The 19,770-nt window shown below is 44.5% G+C and overlaps 1 protein-coding gene across 8 annotated transcripts in view; it reads right to left on the reverse strand.

Moving 5' to 3' along the window:
* The window catches only part of APLP2 (amyloid beta precursor like protein 2), a 438,018-nt gene that overhangs the window by 108,115 nt on the left and 310,133 nt on the right, over nt 1-19,770 (reverse strand). The window lies entirely within an intron of this gene.

A 19,770-nucleotide genomic window follows, 5' to 3' on the forward strand; every position in this document is an offset into this window, starting at 1 on the left:
GATTAAAAAAAGGACAACAATGCATCTAGTGGTGATGCACTTTAAAAAACGCATTAAGCCCTGGTTGTATCGCAGTGTGGCTAAAATCAATTAAACTTAAAAAATAAAAAAAACACCCAGGCTGCTATACAGTATGGCTACAAAACATTGCCAAAGCCAATAGCTCTCTTAGGCGAGAACTATTGGCTTTCCCAAATTTCGTTTAATCTGGATCACAGAACCCAATACACTAATGTTGTTTACTTTGCACACCGATCGCTGGTTATCTGATGTAATGCCCAGATACGTACGAAATAAACTCACTACCGTAGGGGGGCTTTTCAATGGGGCAGAATGGCAGAGAGTCATTATTTGAAGATTCCTAAGACTTAAGAACCGGACATTCCCTGTTATTTGTCCTCAAATGTCAAATATTACTATAACAAAATAATAATAATCATCAATGTTATCACTTCAGAATGGAATTCTATCATATCAAAAGCTCAAAATCTGCAGCGCAGTATTGGTCACTATGAACATTCAAGCTCACCCAACCATCATCCTGACAGCAGAAGCTGAAAGCAGCATGTCAAAGATCCCTTGTAGAATCCGATGCGAGAAAAACTTGAGGCTCAATCACAAAACCCACCTCATGGCATGGTTCTAGGTAAAGTCAATCGTCTATCTTCAAAAGAACTTATTATAGGATATCTCAAATATTTACAGATAATTCACCCTATGGCCATCTTTCTGAATCAATCTATCATATTTCACTTCACCCTCCAGAGAGGAAGAATGAGCGGCACTTCATGCATGGGTATGTAGTAGATAAATTATCTTCCAGCTCATACCACTCAGCCCACAGAGGGCCTTTTCAAGGCAATAAAGTCAGTAAAAAGAGAACTATCCCTTATAAGTCAAACCTACTAGATATTGCATGAGCTGTCTGTTGTGGGGCATACTGTGGTTTACCAAAAACAGAGGGGGCTTGGAGCCCACCCATTACTTACTCTCATGTGCCTACTCATTATTTGTGTCCACGCTTGCCGATCTTGTGTGTGTTCCTTCCACTGTGCACTGCATCTTTACCATTTCTTTGACTGGTGCCTGGGCCTACAAATGCTCTGATTACTTACCAGTAATCATTATTCCGAGTCGTAGTCTTCCTCGTCACAATCCTTTCTACTGACGCTTCTGCCTCCAACGTAGACCATATAAAATAATAAAAACTAAAAACATTAACCCCCTACATGGACAGAGCGTCCCCTTTAATGGAGTTGCAATAAAAGAAGGACTAACCCTTCCTCACATCCAGTAATCCAAGCCAAAATCAAGGAGGACCACATAAGTAATTGGAGAGGGAGGGACGAGGAAGACTACGACTCAGAGTAATGAACATTACCAGTAAGTAATCTGAGCATTACCTCCTCCTCCGTCTTTTATGTCCCAGCCGTTACTAATGCAGATAAACCCAAGCCATCCTCCCTATTTAGAGATAAAAGAAATTACCAAAGACATGACATATGCCACATAGGAGTATTTATTCATGCTACAATTCAATTCAATACAGGCAAAAGTACCCAGACCCAAAAGCAGTTGAGCTAGAGTCTCCTAACTGGAGTCTATAGTGTGATACAAAGGTATTTGGAGAGGCCCAAGAGGCCGCATTACAAATGTCCTTCAGTGACACATCCTTGTATACTATTCATGAAGTTGATATGGGCCTTGTAGATGTCCTCTGAATGGGGCCTAAATTGGACGCATCACAGGAATAATAATACAACACAGTTTCTTCGACTCATATGCTTAAAGTGGAAGAAGTTGGCCAAAGCCCTATGATACTTGTTCAAAAAGTCACAAAAAGAAACTGAACCTTTCTATATTCAGCTGAACGAACTTTGTAAATTAACACAGCACTATGAACATCTAATAGATGTAGACAAACTTCCTCATCAGAAGGAGGGTCAGGAAAGAAAACAGCAAAATAATATCTTCATTTAAAAGAAAAGATGGCACCACTTTTGGAAGAAAGGCTGGGTTGGTTCTGATCACTACCCTGTCAGGAAAAAACAAAGTATGGTTAATCTATCAAAAAAGCCACAATTCCCCTTAGTCATCTTACAGGTGCAATAGCTACTAGATAAAATACTATAAGACTCAAAAAATGTAACGGAACAGAGTCCAGTGCCTCAAAAAGGGGGGTCCTGAAGAAAACAAAGGACTGACGGCAATCCCTGCTTCGAATGGGGTAGTGAATTACTGGCCTCTTATTTGCAAAACTCTTTAGCAATCTAACAACAAGGTTTTCAATATTCAGAATCTCCTGGACCATGAAAGTTCTAATAGCAGCCAACTGACTACACAAAATGGAAACAGAAAGTCCACGTAGAAAAACACCCCATCAGGAATTCTGAAATAGGAGTAATAGGACAGGAGGCAGAAGACAATCCCCTTGAACTACACCATACCTCAAAATGTTTCAAACTCCTGCATAATTCTTGAGCGCAGAAGGCCTCCTGGACTACTGAACTGTAGAAGCCACTTCCACTGAACAACTCAAACTAATCAGTTGTGACCTTTCAAGTTCCAGGCAGATACTCTGAGTTTTATCAGCGAGGCTTCTGGAAGGAGGGGAAACCTGTAACGGAGAAGGAGCAGTTGGAAAACTCCAAGGATTCTCAACCGCCAGTTTGAGGAGAATGGTAAACCACAGCCTTTGAGGCCAATGAAGGACCATAAATGTTTTTTTTCCCCCCTGAATGATCTTCCTGACACCCCTGGAAATTAAGGGAACGGGAGGGAAGGCATAAATCAGGACCTACATCCACTGGACTGAGAGCATTCTGACCCCAGGCTTTCTGTGAAGGGTTCAGGATGGAGAATCTGGGAAGCTAAGAATTCTGTACTGTGGCAAACAAGTCTATCCAAGGGACCCCAAATTTCTAGCAGATCTGATGGAAAATCACTGGGGAAAGACTCGTTGCAAGAGAGGGCAGAAACACATGGCTCAACTGATCTACAAGCCCATTCTCCTTCCCTAGAAGATGCATCGCTTCCAGAGAAAGGAGATTGGACTCTGCCAAGGACCATATTTCCTGGGACAAGACTGCTGGTGCCCGCACTCGAGTGCCATCTTGGTGATTTATGTAAGCCCTGCCCACCTGATTGTCTGTCCTTATCTTTTATGCATGATTGCGAACCAGTGGGTGAAAAGCTTGAAGAGCAGTGAATGTAGCTACCAGTTCTCTCCATTTTCAACAGTTCTTTCTCTCCTCCATGCCAAAAGCCCCTGGACTGAGTAACTCTCTAGAACAACCCCCATACCTTCAGACTGAATCTGTAGTGGCAGTCCTTGGATCTGGAACCACCAGGGAAAAAAACCCTGATCATATTCTCTAGAATCAGCCACCACTTGAATTTCTATCTCAACTGCTCCGAACCTGGAAAATTCTCCTGGGGTTTCCTGAAACTATCTCATCACCTTGATGAAAGATATCCAAATACCAGGCATCTGATATCAACTTTCCCAAATGGTGAAAAACTGAAGAAGCTGTCCTCCTACTGGTCCAGCATAGTCAGGATTTCTGAGTTGTTGGCTGGGATAAGCTTGCCAGTTGAGACTAGGATTTTTCCAGAGGGAGGGACGCCCTATCCATGTCCCCTTCCTCTAAAGAGTTGAAAAAAACCTCATGTTTCTCTGGGAATAAAATCTCCTCCTTTCAGAAAAACCATGACCTCTGGAGGAAAAACTGGGTTGAGCCATCAGCTTTTCGAACAGTTTGGATCCTGTAAAAGGAAGATGGTTCAGCATAGTCTTCTGAGATGCTTCCACCCTCCACGATCGCATCCATATGGGTCTTCGAACTGAGATGGCTGATGCAGAAGCAGACGCAGAAAAAACAAAACAAAGGAAAAGTCCACCAGGAGTATTACTTGCTGTTCCAACTTGGACAATATTTCAGTGCAGTTAGAACCCTACTGGATCTCATCTGCCAGAGTAAGTCCTTCAACGGGGACTGAACAGTATATGAAGCACATGCAGAAGCTCGAATGGCAAAGTTAGAGGCAGCGTACACTCAACTGCTGAATCCACCTTCCCATCTACAACATCTAAAGGGGACGCATTTTCTGGAATTGTACCATGGGAGGAAAGTCCACCTTAAGAGAATCCACCTTTACAGAAGAGGGGAATTCTTCCTGGAAACCCCTCAATGGGCATCTTTTAGCTAGAACCCTGAGAAACAGAGTTTTCTCAATGTCCTTTCATTCTTTTGTCAGCACTTCCATACTAAGGGATGGAATGGTAATGCATCTGGCTTCTTCTGTTGATACTGTGCAAAAAATATTTTCATGGACAGAGATAGGCTCTGGAAATCCCAGATTATGTCTCAAATGTGAAAGACGTTCCAAAAAGTCTGGACCTTAAATGTTGCGGCCCTATCAGAATCATTTTCCACTTGATCAGGCAAGTGGCTCGTGTGCCCTTAATGCTGCTGCCACCGCTTTATTAATCATGTCTTGCAGATCCTGAGGAGCAGGAAATCCCTGTCCTCCGGATGCTCCAGGTCCAACACCTCCAACTCTAAATCGTAGTGTCTCCTTTTATGGACTGTCTTTTGTCTTTCCTCCTACATGACTGAAGGCGTAATAAAGGAGGAAGCAAAAATACCTGAACTTAAACTTGGACAAATCTCTTTTACCAAATCTCACAAGATCTGGAATCTATAAAGAGTCATTCTTCTCTTTCCAGCAAATTTATGTCATTTCTCTGGTATCCACATTACCACTGGTAAGAGTTTGACAGATGAGAGGAGAATGCAAAAAGAAAGGTTTATGAAAAAAACAGGCTAAAGAAGTCTTGTTTCAACTTAACTAGAAGAGAATACGATACCTAAAGCTGAACGGCTTAAATACTGCATGTATATTTCTTTATATCAGTATGGCAAAAAGCCTCCTATAAGTATAGGTAAAATCAATAAAATTAATCAAATTAAGAATGTGCTAGCTACAGCACAGCCATTGCAATATATTTTATTTTTCAATGTTTTCTTTTAAAAACGGACTGGCTACAGCACAGCCACTTTATCAGTAATACTTATAATTTCAAAGTTTCATTTTTCAATCCTACGTTATATTTACTAATGCAACGTTCTTTGCCTTGAATGGGTCTTTTCATTCACAAAGTGCAAACTACATGGAAATCAATGTGTACACAAAAAGCAGAAGAGGTCTCTCTCACGCCATTAGTTACGCTGCACTTTTCAAAAACAATCTTGTCTATCTAGTTACACGTGATGAATAACAGGCCTTTGGACAAGCTGGTTTGTGGGACATCGAGTCACCCTCTTGAGCAGGAGTGTTTGACTGGTGGGCTAAATAGGGCGTGCTCTGCCCACAGAATGCTGCTAGTGCTGCCAAGAGGACCGGTGGTGGAAAGAATCATTTGATGGAGTATGAGCATGAAACTTAGTGGTTTGCCTCGGGAAGCAAAGCGGGAAACAAGAGGTATGGTAGGTAGTGGGAATAGAGAGGTAAGTGCAGACCCTGCTAAGCTGACATTGGCAGAAGCCCGCACCTGTAGGGGGCTCCGGAGGCCAGCGCGGTAAACGGCGCCTAGGCCCGGCAACGGCGGCCCAAGGGTTAAATGGTGGGGATGTTCAGTAGCAGCCCCTAAACCCCAGGCTGGACCAAAAGTGGGGGGTGCAGCATGAAGTAATGCACCAAGGCAGGCACGGTGCACGAAAAACTGGCCAATGGGAGGCCACATATCTTTTGAAATATGCCTGCAGGGCACGTCTGCCCCTATAAGTGGTGGGGCACACAGGTATCGGGTACGGCTTGGGACCATCAGCACCAGAAGAAGGAAGTCCCACCCACACCTACAGCCAAGGTTTTGTCGCCGCTTTTGGCGAAAGAGGAAGCTGAGCGAGCTTAAGGAGTTGTGAAGGCCACCATGGGATGGAAGACCGGCCACTTGCCTTTGGATGCCTCACGGCAGGATAAGGCAGTCAGAGAGGAAAGGGGGATCAGGACACGGCACCTGCGACCCGGCCCGCCAGCCGACGGAGCACAACAGACTATACAAGGTAGCAAGTTGGGCCTGAAAATGAGAATGCATTACCCCTCCTCTCTGTACAGACAATAAAGCTCCAGTTCAAGGACCAAACAGCAACAGTAAACGCCGAACCGGCACAGGCACTAAGCAAATATTAATCAGCATAAAATGTATCTATGGTGATTGTCATTTACAAATGTCATGTGGTAATATTTGATGGAGTTATGACCAGGTGTCAATGTCACTACTTGATTGACGGCCTGTAATATGATGTATGACCTGTCAATAATTGATTTATGTCCCGTAGTATGATTTATGACCTTGGGACAAAGCTCGATGTTTCCAGTTGGGCGCAAAGAAACATTGGTATTGTAACAACTGTGAATAAAGCTGCGGCCAAGAGCTTCCACAAATAATGAGTGTAGACTCTTAATTGGATGTCAAGTGAAGTGGGAGAGGCCGCGTGCAAAGTTTAATATCCCTCCAACATCTTACCACAAACAGGCATGATTTACAGGGCACAATGCTGACATTTTCGGTAGCCTCACACAAGAAGATAAAGTCCTATTTGCAGGTAGCCAGTGAACCTAACATTAGAGGAGTGGTCAGTACATTTAACCCAGGTGTGCAAAAACATTACACTAAATATAAAAGATATCATCCTGCTCTCTAAAAGAGGAAGAGTTGTGCATGTTACTGCAAAGCGAGAGAGAGAAATGGAGACAGTGCATCATTTCCACCTTTTTCTGTTTCACTCACTAAGCAGGCTTCAAACCTAGAAAAATACTTATCATCGCACTCACTACAGGGACTGTGCTGTTGTAGCAGGCCGTCAACGTAGAACAAGGGGGCAAAAACAATGACCCTCAAGTAAATTAAATCACACCTCTTGAAAAAGCGGACACAGAGCAGCTAATCACAAAGGGAAACCTGCCACTGATCTCTTAAAAAGACAAACGGGTACACTAAACCAGCGAGCATGGTAGAAACTAAATGCAAGCTGAGAAAACACAGGAGAGTCACAGCACGAATCGAAAACCAAGCCGAAAGCTGCCAAGGGTCCGGGCTTTGAAATACTCCCAAGTCATACAGTCCAATGAAGATCTATACTTATGTTGAGGGTAATTTAAATATCGCTACAGTGACCACAGCTTCTAGCTGGAGTTAATACCTTGCACAAAACTAAAGCAGTATAATTAACACAGCGCCCACCTCTAAAATGATAAAATTAATATCTATGGCACGGAATCTTGGAGTCAAAGGTAGCAACAGAGAGTAAAGGAGGTTTTGCGAGGAATATTTTATGTCCACATTTAATTAGCTCAACTCCAAACTCATTTGCAAGGTGGGGGAATTTACAGTTAGGCAATAAATGAAAAGCAAGGCGGGTCGTTGCACTGCTGGGTCACTGCTGTGGAGGACTTCATGTGCCAACAAGCACAAGGCCTGAGGAGGCAGCCTTGTTTATTTCCCCCACCTGAGGCTTCTAAAGCGTTATGAAGCGCGTCATCCGATCCCGCAGGGTGGGAGGCGCCCGGCCTTACGCCCAGGCCCATCTGCGTACGTCCGCAGTCAGATTAGGTCGGGCTGGGCCACCCATTTAACCCTTACCCTTGGGGGTGAATAATTTTAACTTTACAAAGTCTGGCTTCGTGGCTAAGTTGCCCTTCGTTGTTTGTAGCATCCTGGGCTTTTTAGTGTTGGACATTTAAGTGACTTTTTGCATTTGTTTGGGTCGTGCAGGGTTTTAACGGCAGTCGAACTTTTGGTTCCTGTTTTGAGTTTTAATGTATTTACCATGCTCTATAAATTGAACACTGTACACAATGGACAAAAGGAAAGCTACAGGGGGTGTCTCATCAATCCCTCTCACTCCTAAAACTACCTCTAGTGACAGGATGTTGCAGCAGGCTATGGGGGTCAACTCCACGGAAACAGAATTTACACAGATTAGACTGTTTTGGGGAATTGGACCCTTGCAAGCTTTGGCGCCAGATGTGGACTCTTTCTCTTCTTCCACCTGCAATACGCCCACAGCTGATAATCTGGTTGCGCCTCCAGATCATATCAGAAGACAGGCACCTCTCCCTAACCTACCTTCAGCCATATCTGTTCCATCGAGTCGTCTCCTGAGTCTAGCCTCCACCCTTCCGTAGCAGCTAAGTAGCCTACACATCAGGGCCAGACTCATAACTTAACATCTATCCCAGGTTCTAAAGAAACCGTGAAAAAGCCTAAAATTTCTCTTGTAGCTGATGGGCCAGCCACTGCCCCCTTTGGGTTGCTCAACTAAAAGAGGACTGGATCACAGAGTTTAAAAAATGACTTATGGTCGGAACTCTCGTCCATTTTGGATTGATTGTTGGCAACTGAACAAGGGCCGAGGGTTCTAAAGCCAGGTCAGCTTCATGCTTCTTGGGCTTTAACCATCGCCCCTAGGGACAACCAGCAGGCGGGTCTAGTCAGTCACTTCCTTAGCCCCTGTGCTCCCTGCTGTGTCAGATGGTGCAACAAAATAGCTCCCTACCTGTTCATTCTTCCACACAGGGATTACAGCCCATAGCTTCTTTACTATCTCATATTTTAAGAGGGAACTTGTGTTGTCACAAGCTCACTATGGATAGCAAGGGTAATGCTCTTAAAACCCAACCCATCCTTGCTCAAAGCCTGCTCAAAGCCCATGCCCCATTTCAGAGTCACCCGGTGGTTGACCTACTGCTAGCTTCTTGCCCCTATGTAGCAGTTCTAGTAGGAGTTCCACAGGGACAGAGGGAGGCTCTGGGCGAGCTTACCAATAAAGTATTGGATTGGCTGGTGAGATACAGAAACTTCTCCCTCTCCCAAACAAATAGCATCTTGCTAACTCGGAGGATGGGGTGGTTGGGTCCTGGCAAGGCTGACCACCTTGGAGACAGTATGGTCATTAATTTTAGGTCTCCCTGTCTAGTGGAATGTTTATTATTGGGTCGAATTGCCTGGATTGGGCCCAGTTTGTTAACTTATATGACTCCTGCCTATTCCAGGACACTACGTGCACCAAGGTGGTGCATAGGGTGGGATATGTCAACTTTAGTAAATCAGTTCTATCTACAAGTAAGGGGACACCATCAGGGGAGGGGGCAATTACATGGGTGCGTACAGTTCTCACCTGTAAGGTAGAGGAACTTACAATTTCTTCCCCCAGACATTTTATGTATTTTCCAGATATTTCTGCAATTTGCCCTGTACATTTTCAATGTGTATTTTCGACCGGGGGAGCAAAATAGAGTTTCTTCGACCTTAAAGGTATTAAGCTCACACTTGGCATCTGCTCCAGCTGGAGCTTTGAAATTAGTGGGAGGGGATTTTAATTGTCAATTTGAGCCCCTAGGGGCTAACTTAGTGGTCTTTACTCAGGAGGAAGATAGTGGTTTGGCCTTATCTGATTATGGTAGTCCTCCCAAGACAGGATAGTGATCACAAAACACATTCTAGTGACACTGCTTTTCCACTCTGTGGCATGACAGCCAGCTCCATTGACCCTTTTGATGGAAGACTGAGGCCAACTAATAATATGCGAAGAGAGTAATGGTGTCACACTGCAGAGTATGAATTGGTGGGGGTAGACTATAAAATTGCGGTAGAACACTTGGAAGGCCTCCTATCCTGGACAGGGTCTGCAGACTCTAGTGATACCCAGGAGATCATAATAGGTCATATTAGAAAGGTTGAAGAGCTTGGTAATGAGATTAAAACCCGGAGGATTGCATATAAAAGGGCTATTTACCTTGCCAAAAAGGAGTGGGAGGCCACAAAGTGGGAAGGACTTTTAGATGCAATGCGAAAGGGAGATCAGCTGACCTTTTGGAATTTAGTGTTAACAGGCTCTGCAGAGGGATTCCGCATTGTGGAGACTAATGTCCCTGCCACCAATTGGGTCACACATTTTTCTAGCCTATTCTCTGTAATTGGAGAAGCTAAGTCATCTTCGGTTGCCCTTAGCTGTAATATAGAAGTGGACCTGAGACATGACAGAGAGGCGTTACCCAGCATCACGTTACAAGAAGTCAGATCCGTGATCTCTAAGGCCATTCCTAATAAGGTTCCAGGTCCTGATAAAGTCCTGGGAGATCTTTATCATTGTGAGATGGATGTTTGGGGTTCATACTTTATTTTAATGCTATAATGAAGGGGGGTTCCATTCTGCCTACCTGGTTGTGGGTGGAAATTGTTTCCTTAAACAAAAAAAGCTGTTCATCACTTCAGTCTAATTACCGGCTCATAAGCCTCATTGACCTCTCTCAGAATTTATTCAACAGATCCTCTTAGAAAGGTTACAAAAATGGGTATCTGTTGATGAAGTGCTCACCCCCCTACAGGCTGATTTCAGGAATAGCACAGACCAGTGCGCTGGATCAGATCTTCCACCTCCAAATGCTTTTTTGGAAGACTGTGGCTTTGGGAGGCGGTAGGTTGTGCGTAGTGTTTGTATATGTCTGTTCTCCATTTGATCTGGTCCCGAGGCTTACACTTTGGCAGGTATTGGCTAATTTGGATGTTCCTGAATACTTATTGGCCAGCATATAAGACTTCATGAGCACAATTATGCCCAGGTGTTGACAGACTGCTTCCTTGTTACAAGAGGGGTCAGACAAGTTTGCGTTTTAGCCGCCAATCTTTACAATTTATGTAAATAATCTGACTGACCATCTAAATGGTTATGAGGGAGAAGGAATTGGATATCAATGTTACAAAAACAAAATACAGGGTTCTCAATGCCTGTCGCACCACTAGACTCAATCTGTTGTCTAAAGGGTTCCCTACTAGAGTGTGTGCATACTTTTGAGCATCTAGGATTGATTCTCACCGAGCAGTTTGACTGCTGTCGTCATATTAACAGGTGTAGAGTTAAACTTGAGCATCATACTGGGGGGGGGGGGTTGATAACAGTGCAGAGTGGCTCCAAATTCCACCCAATTTCAGCGGCGCTGCAAACTGATAAACAGGCCGTGGAGACTTCCCTTTATGGGATGGAGCTCTGGGGGCCACATGGATGCAGCGGCCCTCGCTATAGTGGAAAACAGATTTCTGTGCCAGCTGACAGGCCTCCCTGCTAGCACCCCTTTGCTTCCACTCCGGCTTAACATGGGTATTCGGCCAACTACAGAACGAATAGGGTTGAGACCAATCCTCTATTGGGGGTGGTACTGGGCTACCTCTGAACTTACAACATCTTGCCAGGGGTTGGAAGAAACTTTGGGTCTGCCAGGCTCCGGCAAAATCCCATGGATAAAGTACATCAGAGAGATGCTTGGGAAGCTGAGAAGTGGGATTTTGTGGGATGCCCCGATGGCAGCTGGGACCAATAGTAAGAACACTATCAAAGTCAATTATAGCCACTACATAATTAATCTAAAGCAGTCACAATCTTCTTTCGGCCTCCTTTCCGAAGGTTCCTTTTGGTGAAAGACAAATTTAAGGTAGAATGGTTCCTTGTCGAGATTGAACCAGTGGCAGCCAGGAAACTTTACCTATAGTTTTGATATGGCACGTTTCCCCTACTTTCCTTTCCCCTAGGTTGAGGTCAGCCACATGAGTGAGACAGGTGGGCATTCCCCTCCTGTGGTCACAACAAGGAAACTGTGGAGCATGAATTGTTCTTCTACTCCGCTTATGTGAAGGGGAAGAGAAAACGGATACTCCCAATATGCCCGATTTTAGGCGTAAGGAAACATGTTGAGGCCCTTCGTATTCTGAGATACAACACGACACAAAGCATTGTTTTTGCTGTGTCCCAAAACCCCCTGACGATGGAGAGGACTAGACGCAGGGTGTTCAAACTTAACACAGGACCTGATACCACAGAAGCACAGGTGATCCTAGTGACTTTGTTCCCCCTGATGCACTAGCACCTTGAGATGATGTGGTTTAAGTCTGTATCTGCATAACACAGAAGCACAGGGTGTCCTTATAGACTTTTTTTCCCCACATGCATCAGCATTTGATAATTTATGGTCCAGGTTTGTATTTGCTTATTTCTTGTGACCCAAATCTATTGAGTTTATGAAAAATGTTGGTTGTATTGTTTTATCTAATATTTTTTTACGATGCTTGTCTGTCTTAAACATGTTTTATTGTTCTTTTTTGGGTATGGTAGCTCGACTTTAATGCTTTGACAATTTTATATTACGTTTTACTGTACTTTTTATGGCTCACAGCTGAACTAAAGATTTGAATGACATGTAAAACTAAACTTTAATGAGTGGAAGCCAAATTCTGGCTAGATGGGTGGGGACGCTCTGAATATGAAACACAAAATCTAATTGTCAGGTTAAGAGGTGGCCTTCATTTCGGCAAGGATCAGGCACACAGAGTGTGAGGTGGAATTTGATGCAGCGGCCAAACCGGCAGAAGAAAAAACTCTAGTATACAACATCAGTCTTCCCAGACTATCTGGAGGAGCAATGAGAAAGTATTAGCGTTCACCTGGATACCTTAGTGAACGATGGATTAGAATCGAGTCTAAAACCGGCACAGAGGTGGGCATAAATACTCTTATCTAGCCGTAGATCCTTTACCCGTAAGGCTGGATCCTGAAACCTTTGAAATTGCTCGCGAGTGCCAGTAGGTGGCGCCATCCACCTCTGAAGCAACTTAGTCTGACCTTCAGACATGAAAACAAAGTACAGAAGGGCCACTTCAGAATGCTGACATCAGTTTATTATTTGGTCCTTTCTGGACTCCAAGGCAGTGAATGGCATACTGAGAACCTTGACAGTGTGTGTAAACTAACTTGGAATCATATTCACTCCTAACAGACTATTCCAACAGAGCGGAGGGCGAGCAGTGAGATTAGCCATAAGAAAGAATGGTACTAAAATTAAGTTTTACTTCTAACCTCAGGCTGCTCACCTTATGAAAGTGCAGCAGTGACTATAACAAGAAAAATGGTCTTCAGAGTTAGGAGATTTAAGCAGAGGTTTAAAACGAGCACACATCTGGGGACTGAGAAGGAAACGTAGGCCCCACTGGGCATAATGCGGGGAATTTAGAGAAACATATGCGAAAGCCACTTTAAAAATGCATCACATAAGGTGATTTAAAGTAAGTGCTGATCAGGCAAACAAAGAAGGACCGAAAGGACTAATTAAACTTTGACAGCGCCCATAGCAAAGACTTGAGTCAAAGATAGCACAAATAAATGGGCATCAAACAACTAGTCTACAGAGGATTAACCTCTCATTACTCGCAGCAGGGAATAAACATGAAGCAACCAAATAGGCTGACTGACAGAGGTAGAAGCAGATATAGGAGGCTGGAATCACATTGAAGACGGAACAAGTGTGCTGGAGACCCCCATGGAGAAAACACGAGTGCAAAAGATAGAATAGCGAGTATTTTGACCCTAATGAGGGAACACGCCACTGGGCAAATGTACTATTGCTACTTCCAGCCTGCCACTCGTGATCTACATAAAGGTACATGCTAACCTAATCTGCATCGAAATTGAAGATTCTTGAGAGTTCCCACCAACTCGGTCTTAAAACAATCCAGCCACTGCCTCATGGCATCTAGGCAAAGGGTAGAGGGCACTACTCCAGGCAAAGTTTTCATAGAGGGCCAACAGGTGCCAATAGGAAAATGCAACATGCCAGAAGACCATGTAGTCTAAAAGCTATCGAGTCTGTGGCACTGGCACATTTGAAAAGCCAGGATTGTAGCCGAAATCATGGACTCTCTGCTTCGGGGGGAATGCCTTCATGGCAAGCATATCTAGAACAGCCCCAATAAAGGGATATCTTTGAAAGGGTCAAAGGTATGTCTTGGACTCATTTATGGACAATTCCACAGAAGATCATAACACAGTTGTCTGAAGGTGATCTAAGACTAGCAGAAGCGTGCCCACTTACAATAGCTTGTTGGCGAAGTATGAGGATATGTGGAACCCTGACCTTAGAATATAGGCCACTACCACATACATGAAATTTTAAAGGCCTCAAAGTACCAATGTCAGGCCAAAGTGTAGGACAGTATACTGGATGTGGTACAAATATAGTACAAATCAGAAATACTTGCAGTCTCTGGCCTTCAGGTCTAGAGACACCATCCAGCCATTAGGATCCAATGCCAGCAGAACCTCACCCAGTGTCAACATTCTGAACTTCTTCATAAAAAAACAAGTTCAAGGCTCAGAGTTTCAAAATGGATTTCAGGCACTTGCCCTTCTTAGTGTCTAGGCCCTTCTCAGCCTCGGGTATGATTTTGATCACTCCTTTGGCAAGAAACATCACCACCTCTTAGAAAAGAAAAGAATGGTCTGCTGAAATCCGAGTAAAAACGGAAGGAATGCGAGCTGGTGTACTTGGGGGAGGAAATAACCTTACTGAAAAATTTGAAGGGCTCACTGGAGCAATGTAATAGATCACCAATGGGGGAGGCAGCACTGGACACAGACACCCACTGGCTCCAAATGGCTGACTGACGAAATTGAAGGTGCTTAGCAGCAGCAACATGTTCCAAGAAGGTAAACTGCTCTTGGTGTCCTCCCCTATCACAGCCAATGGAGCTAAGGAAGGCTCAACGTGTTGCCTTTGACAACATGAAAAGCCCCTTCAATATCTCCAAACATTCTGACCCTGTTGTAGGACTGGGAAGACAGGGCAAAGAAACCCCAATAATCGAGATGTAGCTCTGCTGTCCTTAAAAGTGTTCTTGGGCAGAGTCTGATCTCTCCTCAATATCAAGCCACATTAAAGGGCATGCTCATGAGTGAGGATTGATGTCCCTGGAAAACCCAGTGGCATGCATCCAAGCATGACAATACTGGTGCGTTCAGCCTGGTCAACACATTCTGTGATGTCCATGCCAGACCTCAATATACACTTAGCCTCATACTGGCCATTGTGTATTGTATGGACAAAGGGGTTGAGAAAATCGTTAGGCAAAATTTCACTTCCAAAGGATGTGTACTTAGCAACCTAAAAAACAAACAGCTAACAACTACCCACAGACAGGGGAATAAAGAGGCTCCCGTGATCAGACAAAAAGGACCTCAAATTGAGCGGGGCATTCCCCTTTGCAACCACATAACTAAAATAAAAAAAATCAGGCTTGCTTCGAGGTCTAAAGACAAAGTAATGGTGCACAGAAAATGGTTATCTATTCAAATCTCTTATTCTCATACCCATCAAAAACTGGCCAACACATGTTTCACAACATCAAGGTTGCTTCCTCAGGGCCAATATATTAACCAAAGCTCTAACAGCAAGACAAATGCAGAATTATTGACACTTCATTTCGTTTGGTTATCTTAACTGATTAACAGATATTATTCTCTTTGTCATTAAGGCCCTGATTTACATCTTGGAGGAGGGGAATACTCCATCACAAATGTGACCGATATCTTGTCTGCCGTATTACGATCCCATTATAGCATATGAGGATCGTAATACGAAGGACAGGATATCCGTCACGTTTGTGATGGAGTATTCCATCCGCAGAGATCTAAATCAGGCCTGAAGGCGTGATGTATCTGTTCGAAATGAAGGACATGAAGTCAATAATTCGGAGTTTGTCTTGCTATGAGAGATTTGGCTAACGTATTGGCCCTGTGGAAGCAACCATGATCTCCTGAAACATGTGTTGGCCAATTTGTGTTCAGTACAAGAGTAAAATATTTGAACAGATAACCTTTTTCTTGTGCACCATTTATTTGTCCTTAAACCTCAAACCAAGTCTGATTTCGTTTAATAGACAAAAAGCATTCAAAGATCAAATCGCTAGGCTAAGCAATGAAAAGACCCTCTTACACTTGCATGTAGTGGCTATTTTCATAGATTCTCTGTCCAGCGAGGCAGTGAAAAAAGGCTTTGGGTTTACTTTGTTCATGGAAGCATAAGACTCACAAGTAGGATGCTGCAACATGAATGTTCGATCAACTGGTACAGGTGTGTGCCGTCTTGCAATAGGGTGACTCACTTATGGGGTCCAGCAAAACTATAAACAGGCTGCTGGAAGGAACACCTTAAGGGCTTCATTAAACAACAATAAGGACTCCAAAGCAGAGGGCCTGGGTTCCAAAACTTTCAGTCAAAAGGCTGAGTTTAGTCTTTCCTATAAGTGAGCTGCAAATCTAGCACCTTCGTAGTTCTGCATAAATCTATCAGAAGAGCACTCTTGTGTAGGTGGACCCAAATTGCACTCGACTCCATCTATGGTGACGTGTCCATCTGGCATTTGAGAAGCAGGTGGCCGCCTCCTCATCTTCACTTCAGGGAACATGCTCAATGACCCACAGAGCATTGAAATCCAAGGCAATAAAGGGCAGCCACACTCCTGAAAACTGTCTCCAAGGTAAAGGAACAGCAGAAGTCTTCCTCTAAGAGAGGCTGGGCTTTCTTTAGTGCATGGTGTGACATTGGTTGCATCAAAGCAAAAAGTTGAATCCAAAACACGAGTCAGACCAGATATGGTACTGGCACCTCTAGCGGTAGGGGCAGCGCCAACAAAGGAATGATCAGCTATTGACACAAAGAGTCTGAAGCTCACTCACGCTCTGCAGAGGTGATGGTGATGTCAATGACTATCTCAGTCTTGATAGTAAGTAGCTATAAAAGACTGCTGTGAAGTGTCTCGAACAGAGTGCACATCCGCAAGCCACGACTAAATTAAGGCCCAATTCTGGCATGAAAAAAGAAGAAGAGGAAGCAGATGTTGCAGCCCTTTAAAAAAATCCCATCAAAACCAGTGACAAGCAGATTCAGGTAACCTTAAGAAAACCGAAAGGCCATAAAGGTAACCCTTGACTGAATCCAAAGTAAAGCCTTGCCAGGGAAGAGACAGAACAACCAGGACATTAGATAACAGGGTCTGAAGAGGGGGTTCAATCTGGCATGTGATGCATCAAGCAACACATCTGTCCCAATGACAGGTGTATGCAGTTTTGTTGAGGGATGTCTAGCTGCCAACACAACATCAACCACCTTTGCAGGAAGGTGGAAAACATTCAGCTGTTGCCGCTCAATCTCCATGCATGTAAGTGGAGATTGCAAAGGCACGGGTGCAGAACACTGCCCTATTGCTGCAACAGCTGGAGAGGCATCCTGATTGGAGGACAGCTTAGGAGTTCTGGACACCATACTCTGTGCCCAATTGGGAGCCATTAGGATGATTAGGGCCCAATCGGTACTGATACTCTTGAGAACTCAGGGTACGAGAGGTAATAGCAAAAAGGTATACAGGTGTTCTGAATAGCACTCAAGGTGGAACTACTGTCCTAGCTAGAGACGCCTCTGTAACTCCAACGTGCAGAACTGATGATATTGTGCGTACTTGGCAGTGGCATACAGATAGAGCCAAGGTTCTTCCTATTACTGAAAAACACTTTGCACCACTACCAGGTGTAGCTGTAATTCACGATCCTTTAAGCATCAACAGCTAAGCTTGTCCGCCCTGGCATTCATTGATTATCCCAAATGGTTCACCACTAGGAAAATTCCTAGGTGCTCCAGTCATTTCCAGAGGCGCAATGCCTCCTGGCACAGGGTCCATGACACCCGCCCCATCCTTTTTGTTGCAGTACTACATGGCAGCGGTGTTGTCCGTGAGCACTTGTACCAGCCTCCACTTGATGGCCCTCAGCTCCACCTCTACTCGGTGGCTAACCCAAACTAGAAGCAATGCATCAGTCACCACAGTCCGCTCTGGGTGGGAAAACAAGCGTGATCCGCCAGTGACCCAATCACGGTCCAGTATTCACCACTGCAGATCTTTTGCAGTCTCCTTCGAAATCTGAAGGTGGTTGGTGAGGTCCCCTTGATTTTGGGACTACTGAGAGTTTGGACCACACTGCAGGGCCCTCAAATGCCACCTGACGTGCTTGACCAACAGGATGCAGGAGACCATTAGTCCCTGCCGCCTCAGAGTAGACCTCACTGAAATCCAAGACAAAGGCTCAAAGATCAGGATCATAGCCCTAATATCCTGGAGACTTTCCCTGGGTAAAGTCACAAAACCGAACCATGTTTAGAATGGCTCAGTTGACGGGGAGCATCTGAGAAGGAGTCCGTGTGACTTAGGCAGAGCAGCATGCTATATTATGAGTATTTATAAAGCAAACCATCACCCACAAGGGTATCCTGGCATTGGGTGTGTCTAGACCTGCTTACGGTAGGTTGATAAGTGGAAAGCCAAGTCTCCAGTTTCCTGCAGAATTCAAGAGAGGAGGTGGTTCTGATGCAGTGGAACGCTGTTCACCACTTGGGAACAATGCAAGAGAAAATCTGCTTTCTGATCTGGTTCTGTGTATGTGTGGGAGTAGGAGTAGGAGTCCTGCAGCGCGGAGGTGTCTGGGTGGTTGGGGAAAGGAGATGCAGCTGCACAGGTCAGTGGGGCCTGAGTTGAGTAGTATGTGAGGAGTTTGAATTGAGTGCTTTTGTGTATCGGGAGCCAGTGGAGTTCCCTGAGATGTGGTGTGATTTGACTTCTGTGTAGGAGGTTGCTCATGATTCTGGCTGGTGAGTTCTGGATGGTTTGTAGTCTTTTAGTGAGTTTCTGGTGTTCCAGACATACACGTTGCTCCCGTAGTCGAACATGCTAGTGACTAAGGTGTGAGTTTTTCTAGTGTTGCTTGGCAGCCAACTGAAGATCTTTCTCAGCATTTTTAGGGTGTGGTAGCAGGATGCAGTGATAGCGTTGACTTGTAGCATTCATGTTCAGTTTGCTCTTAATGAATATTGTGATGTTCCTGATCAGCCACAAGTTGGAGTCCCATGGTGAGGTGTGCATGCAGAAGATTTCTACTTCTGTCTTGTCGGTGTTGATTTTCAGACAGTTGGCCTTCATCAAGTTAGCAACTTTGGTCATGCAGGCAGTAAACCTGTTTATTGTGTTTTGGGAGGGGGAGGGTCTTGTCTGTGAGTCAGAGCACAAGTTGCATGTCATAAATGTAAGAGAAGATGTTGATGTGCTCACGGATGACGGTGGCCAGAAGGATCATGTATGCGTTGATGAAGGTGGGGCTGAGAGATGAAACTTGAGGCACTCCACATATCAGTTTGTAGGCTTCCCAAGATTAAAGTGCCAGGCTTGTATTCTATATTTTAAGAAGAAACATATCCAGCAGAGAGCGAACCTTGGATGACAATCTAGTGCAAGTCCCTGATAAGGATTGGGTGTGAGACAATATCAAATGCTGCACAGATATCTAAGAAAAGGGGGGCTGTCTTGTCTCCTCTGTCAAAGATCATGAGGATGTCACATGTGTCAGTGGGGAGTGTCGTTTCTGTATTGTGGTTGGGCCTAAAACCGGGCTGCATAGCATCAAGGAGCTGGTGGTTACTAAGGTGGTCAGTGATGTGTTGGTTTATTAGTTTTTCTAAGACCTTTGCTGGGAACGGTAGGAGGAAGATAAGTCTCTAGTTTTAAAGTGCGACTGGGTAAGGGGTTATTTTCTAGATAAAAATAATGACTGTGGCATTTTTCTAGGTTTCTGGGAATGTGGCTAAGTTGATGTAGGTGGTGAGGGTGGGTGTTAATACTTTGCTAATCTGTAGGAACCCTTTGGTGAAGGCATGCTGGGGGATGACGGTCAGATCGAGCCTCCGATTGGATGGTATTTCATGGTACCAGCGATTTCAACAGTGGTGATGCAGGCCACAAGGTCAGGGTTCATTTATCAGCCATGATGGAAAGTTGAGCTCCAACAGTGATGGGGTCTGGTTGAGGATTGCAGTTGCAGTATATGGAGGTGATCTGTT

The sequence above is a fragment of the Pleurodeles waltl genome, chromosome 3_1 (assembly GCF_031143425.1).
Source record: "Pleurodeles waltl isolate 20211129_DDA chromosome 3_1, aPleWal1.hap1.20221129, whole genome shotgun sequence".
NCBI classification, from domain to species: domain Eukaryota; kingdom Metazoa; phylum Chordata; class Amphibia; order Caudata; family Salamandridae; genus Pleurodeles; species Pleurodeles waltl.